Source organism: Kryptolebias marmoratus, linkage group LG5, assembly GCF_001649575.2.
Source record: "Kryptolebias marmoratus isolate JLee-2015 linkage group LG5, ASM164957v2, whole genome shotgun sequence".
Taxonomy (NCBI): domain Eukaryota; kingdom Metazoa; phylum Chordata; class Actinopteri; order Cyprinodontiformes; family Rivulidae; genus Kryptolebias; species Kryptolebias marmoratus.
In genome coordinates this window covers 10,259,407-10,266,388 of record NC_051434.1, presented here as the reverse complement: position 1 = coordinate 10,266,388, position 6,982 = coordinate 10,259,407, and the positions used below count along the sequence as shown (strand labels likewise).

Genomic DNA, 6,982 nt, shown 5'->3' with positions numbered 1-6,982 from the left:
AAAATATTTTGTCCACCAGCCACTATGGCTGGTGATCAAAATTTTTAATTTCCACCCCTGACCACGCCACGATCAAAGTCACTCAAATCCCCTTTCTGAAGCCCGGATTGAACTTCAGCAAGTCGTCTTCACCACATCTGCATGTGTAAAGCATTGAGTTGCTGCCATGTGGCTGACTGATTAGCTGTTTGCGTTAACAAGCAATTGAACAAGTGCACCTAATAACGTGTACACATCTGTCCATGCAGCACATCTGATCTCGCTATGCTCTCCTGTATCTGCCTGTTTTTTATTATTCCTCACAGTGTGATGGTTCTTATCTTGGGTATGAAGTAGATCCAGACAAAAGATGAGAATGAGAGACAAGAACGAACAGGAAAAGGTCAAGAGCAGCTCAAACACTCGCAGCACTCGTGTGCTGCTAAATGTTACTTCTTTGTACACATGCTTCAGCAGCGACATTTAAGTGAATGCCTTTCAGGAGTATGCGATGAATACAACATGATTTATGAGACTGGGTCATCCTGAAAATACTACCAGTTTAGTCTACTTTTGTAGAACCGATCAGAATTATGCTCTGTTATTCCAGGTTTTCCTTACATTAACTGTTCACAACATTTCAACAGAGCCGAACTTCAAAAGATCTGAGCTATCCCTTTAGACTACCTGAAACACACAAAAAGACAGAAGTCAAAGCTCAAAGTTTTGGATAGCATTGGATAAAAAGGTGTTGCAGCAAACTGGCAAGTGAAATTTCGTTGTTTCCTCTTCTTTTAAATCACGTCACTGAAATGCCTCTATTCAAAACTCTGCCCTACATACTCAGTTCAGTGCCATTTTTAATGGATATTCTGTAACTTGGTGCCTTACAGCTGACAAGCAGATTATTTTCAGTCACCTAACTTCACTAAAACACTGAAAGTTCTGCTGGATTGAAACACTTTATGCTAAGGTTTTGTTTAAGTTTCTCAATCTTGCCCAAAATTTGGATATTTTCCAATCAAATTATTGAAATTTTACTCATCCCCTGTATGGTTTGACACTTTTCTAGGTGAAAAGAAAATAGTGTTTACATCATAAAATGTGGAATTTAGATTAAATTAGGGAAAAAGGGAATTTGAGGAAAACACTGAAGCAGTTTTCATAGCGCTCTATGTTACTTATCTTTAGGTAGACCAGTTTAAATGAGCTGTTCAATGAGCACTAACAATATTTCAAATATTTCTATTTAAAGTGATATTTTTGGTTTATGATGTGGTCAAAAATCACTGTTATACAGACTGGCTGAGTCTTCAAAGAACATCATTTTGGATGAGTATCATAATCGAAGAATCAGCGTTCACATTTATTTAAGGGCGAAGGAGGAGTGTTGTTACTTTTTACCCTTTCTCATCCATCACCCCACAGCTGTGAGCCGCAACCACCTGAAGACAGCTGGGTAACGAGAACATCTACATCCCGACGCTTCAGAAAGCTCAAACTTCACGACAGAGGAACCCGAACACACATCATCATCATCATCGCCAAAAACGGATTGACGTCCAGGTCAAAACTGTCCCTCGTATTCTCAGCAAAAAAAAAAAACAGAGTGGAAAATGACATTTACACAGGCAGAACGAAAGAAAAAAAACAGATGGATTAAACAAAAAAAGGTGAGACAGGAGCTCAGAGGGCCATCACAGCAGCCCAGAGAGGTTGACAGCACAACTCATTACCACAAGGATAACTGTCAGGACAGCTGGCACTGGACGGCTCACCCATCTGTGTGTTACCGTCCTGCCATGAAAAGAAAAAGCAGACACAAAGCCACTGTGACACACAGATGTATCCTCCAAACACCCAATACCAACACAGATTATCAGCTTTGACCCTAAAACGCTTATGGCACTCATGATGCCGCTGCGACCCCCTGCTGCTCTGGCCAGAGGCGCCCGAGTGTGGCGGCACGTCACAAGTCATATGTCACACATGAGCATGCGGTGCATGCGTGTCCTCCCACGGCACCGAGACACTGTTGGAGAAGGCGACTAGGGAGGGAAAACACAGACACACGCGCACGCGAGGAATGCCATGCTGATCTGCTCGGAGACAACGAGAGGAAGAGCGAGGATAGGTTCAGACTCCGTTCCATAAATTCTTTCTGTATCTATGGAGGAGTATAGGAAAAGGAAGGGGGAGTGGGAGGCAAACAGACGGGAAGGGAGTGGAGAAAGATTCATCGAAAGATGGAGAAAGGGAGCAAGGAAGAGTGATAGAAAAAAAATGGAAATCCCATGAGCAAAGCCAGAAAGCACTACCTCAATAAGTGCCACACACACAAACATACAAACTGAGCATCATTAGTCCATTAGCAGAACATAATTGTTCCAGTTATTGTTTTTCATACACCACTGCTTCTTACTCATACAGTCAGAAGAAAACACACAAATCCATGTATAGTTATACTTGTTTACAAAAGTGTGGTTTGGAGTACATACAGAGTTGGATAGAGGAAGATGACTCGCTCCCTGAGAAGGGAACAGCCGGAAAAAAATGCAGAAGAAGACAGTCTTGGGACTTGAATGTGGTGTCACTGACAGAAGATAACACCGACTGTCTCTTCGCTGTTTGTTTACAGCCTGAACTTGTTATATATATATATATATATATATATATATATATATATATTTCAGCAGTTGTAGCTCAAGAAGCTGTGCTGAATGCAAGGAAGTCTCAGTCCTTTGGAGAGACGCACCAGCAGCCGTTTTCTGACCTATTAATTCAAATTTAGGCCAATTTCAATTTCAATAATCTGTTTTTTCTTGAGTAGCCTTGGTGTTTTTTTAAACTAGTGTGGCTGAGACCCTCCTCTTCCTCCTTTCCCACCTCAACTGTCAACCTCCCCAAAGAGACCTTCGCCCACATCCACTAACCATTCCTTTTGGTTTCCACTCTCCCAGTCATCCATCCACTCCCCAATTCTGCCCTTCCCTCCACATACCACTTAGCCTAAGTGTAGGAGTCGACAGCCCACCTTCTTGACATTCCAAAAACCAACATCTAACACCTCCCACACCCGATGAGGATCCGGTCACTGCAGGACTGGACACGTCAGGTCAGACTAATAAAGGCCAATCCTGTCACCCTGAGGCCAGATAACCTCTGACTTGAAGAAGCTTCAGCAGCCTAAGTTTGATCTGACAACCTAAAAGGAGGTTTGCTTCCATCAGTGCTGTTGTCAGTAAATAACTCAAAGTTTTTTAGAAAAAACGTGTTCCTAAAATAATAGCAGCTTTGATGTTCCTTGACATCAGAAAAACTGTCTTCCGTGTCTGAAAACAGACTGGCCCAATTTTCCCAGAAGGGAGATTAAATAACAAGAACACAAACAGACACACAGCTAAATCTGGAAGTCTGGACCATCGAAACACAACAAGAGACTTCACTTGATTACCTACAGTGTCCTTATTGTTAAACTCCCACAAGCCTCCAACTAAATCAGTTAAAGTCTTCTCTAGGATACTTAAGTTTTCTGCAGCTTGCAGCATGTAAGAAATCACTATCACATGGGAAAACTTCAAGGAGACTCGCCTTCGGTAAGAATGTAACCCCTCCCACCGCTTCCACGTATGCTAACAGATGGAAAAACATATCTACATGCATGTGGCGCATACATGCACGCACCCACACAGGAAAGCAACGTTCTGGAGAACGTACAAGTGGGTGTTCTTGGAAAAAGAAAAAGTCAAGAGCTTCTCATATGACACTCAAAGCACTAAATTACTAATAACAGCTGCATGAATAAAAGACGTCCTAGATGATTTGTCATTGGCGTAGCTTTCATATCGAGGCTGTATTAAACAGAGAGAGTGAAGCACTCAGTTAGGTTAATCTAGAATTAAAATAAGTAGTAGTGGGGTTTTGGCTTTTGTGGACAACAATTAAAGAAAAAGCTAAGTGACAATTTCATTCTAAAAAATATGAGCCTGCTCCCATCATGGACAATATGCAGTACAAAAGAAGAACGTAACTATTATTACATTGATCATCTACAGTTACGAAGCAATGAGTTCAGCTTCTTTTGGCTCTCACCCATCTTGGTTTACTGAAAATAGATGTGTTTAATGAGTTGAGGATCTGGCTGAGAACCAGGACGAAGTGCACACCCATACAGTCGCAGTTTCTCAATCAAAAACATCCCTTCACTCATTTGCCTTCAGACTGACTTACTGGATGGGATGTATTTTACACAACTCTCTCTTTTTTGTCAATGGGAAACTTGCCTAAAGAAAAAATCTTGACAAAGATTTGGATTTCACAATGAGGAAGACATGCATAATAGTTACCATACATTGCTTGTTAAGACTGATTGAAAAGATTTTACGAGATTTGGCGTCTACAAAGAAGCTTAACTACAATGCCTTTAATTTCATGGCATAGTTATGTTACAGAAATAGGACCCAAGGTTGGCGAGGATTAGTTTGAACTCTTAAAGGAAGGCTTGCGTGCTAAAACATGTTGGAGTTTGGACCGGTCAAGGTGTCAGGAACAGGGAAACATTTTATAAAAAAAAAAAACCTCAAAACAAAACATTGTAAAGAACTTAAAATGGGCGACTGAAACCATAATCCTCCTCGTAACATCTTTATTATGGCAATACCTAAAATAAAGAACATAATTCTCTCAACAGATTGCCTTCTTGTCACAACCAGTTGAGCTCAAACTGCTGGCCAGCAAACAGAAAGCAGGTTTAAAGGCACCAACGTCAGATGAGGAGGGGGTATCTTTGGTTAAGCCACTATCTCGCTGGGCTGTGACAGCTGGTGACTAGTTTGCAAACAGTCTTCAAAATGTCTCGAAACAATCACGTGACTTGAAAAAGGCTCAACTTTTTGCTTAAATTTTGAACACGTTCAACAACTTTGCGCAACAAACATTCCTTCAAAGTAGTCACAGAGTTGTTGCAGATGTCTGGAGCCCAACTCAAACCATTTTTCATTTGCTTTCTGTTATCCTAGCATGCTACATCTGTATCTTGATGCCTGCATGGGAGCTCCCCTCTGACAGAAACCAGGTCTAAAACCACACAGATGATAAATATTACTTGGGAAAAAAACTGCTCCAATAATACCTGCCTTCATTTCTAAATTGTGCTCCAGTAGATTCAATCAGAAACGTGAGGGGGGAGTATAAGGTGGGCAGAAATGGGCTACAAAATAATGTGCATGGCCTAAAATGCAGTTTTACAAATCGTGCACAAAAATGGCACCTCAAAACATGGCCGATGGCTCGCAGGTCACAAACACTCAAAATTCAGTGAGACTGCACCTAATAATTCACTAATTTTCTCACAAGTTTCAGTCACTGAATACTGGCTTTTACATAGACCTGAAATTACTATAACACTGGGAAACAGCAACTCTTTCACACAGAATTTTAGTTTTTGTCTTTAATTAAATCAAACAGCAGAGTTTATAAAAGACCACCTCAATTGTAGCTGTATGAAAGTTTTATTGTGACAGTGGTACTCGAAGAGCTTTCAATAAATAGAAAGAAATATCATTTTTAAGCAACAACACCCAACTTTCTTTGGTTACTCGCTACACAATAGGTTGCACAACTCTGAAGTCTTCTCCGTCAGTAAGCTTTCTGAGTTTTGGACGTCTGCGTGGACAATCCAAGACGTCTCCAAACACCACCCTGTTCTCTGACAGAACAGTCCGTTCTGACAGAAAAAAACGAATTAAAAAAAAAAGAGCTAACAGAGAACAAAGTAGCTGTTTGCATCAACCTTGGTTCCTCCTATTATGAGCATTCAGGTGCTGAAGGTTTTCTCTGCTCACATCAACACTGTGGTGGTTGTTTTTATAGTTTGGGGGGGGAAACCCAACAAAATGACAGAGCGTCTGATTTTCCTCCAAACCACACGGTCATAATTCCTTTAATGAGGCTTTGGAGAGAAAAGAAGGAAATGGATGCATGCGTGTGTGTGTGTTCTTGTTCCTGCCTGTGTGAGGCAGAGAAAGTGAAAGACGGGGTGGGAGGTGGGGGTCAGAGACAGAGGGAGAAGAAAGTGGGCTGAAACCGAAGGGAGCAGATGCAGGGAATGAAAAGCCGGCTGTGGTAAAGAGGAGGAGAAGGTGAGGAGGAGAGCTTGTGTGAGGGAGTCTGGGAACAGACGCTGGTCTTGCATCCCCGTCTCGGCTTGGCATAAACACACCACCCCTCATCTCCAGGCCCCTTCAAACAGCTTAGCCATGGCCCAAACAGGCTGGCAGCGAAGCAAAGCGCTTCCACTTAACCATATCAAAGTCAGCCTGGCGCTGCACTCAAAGAGCATTTAGCACAAAAAAAAAACATTTTTCCTCAGTAGCAGCATGGGAAGCTGAGCTGCAGGCTGAGGTTATTTGGGTAAAAAAAAAAAAAAAAAGTCCCGTTGTTTGGTTTTGAAATTTTAAATATTCAAGGAATTGTAATTTTAAGACACATCTTTGATCAGCAGGAAACGCATACAGCTGAAAAAAATGTAACATCAGCACAGAGTTGGCAGGCTCTTAGAAAGTGTCCTGGCAGGTAGGAAAACTGCTAACAGGAGCAAAAATCTCCTGACAGAAGGCTGATCATCTTAAACACCGAGGCGCTGATTTGTTTATTTGCTCTGAATCAGCTAGCAGGATGACTGTGGGTGGCATGGCTGAGCATCTGATGCCCTTTGACCTTTTCAAGCATTTAAAAACAAAGACCTGACTCTCACGTTTCACCTGCAGGACGAGCCTCGTGGACAAACAGCAAAACAGGAACACAAGCATCTCTTTAATCAGAGTTTAAAGCTAATCAACACAAAAGATATAAATACATTAAGTCAGAAACAAAATCTGTACTCATATCGATGGTTGATGCATCCTTATATTAGCAAAGTTTGTGAACGGCTGACAACTACCCTGTGCGTTTCTATACCTGCGAAAACAGCCGAACTGACTGAAAGTACGTCAACAAAGACGGT

The 6,982-nt window shown here is 41.7% G+C and overlaps 1 protein-coding gene across 3 annotated transcripts in view; it reads right to left on the bottom strand.

The window, feature by feature from the left end:
- ripor2 (RHO family interacting cell polarization regulator 2) overlaps positions 1-6,982 on the bottom strand; it is a 57,006-nt gene that overhangs the window by 37,808 nt on the left and 12,216 nt on the right. The gene's annotated exons all lie outside the window — the stretch shown is intronic.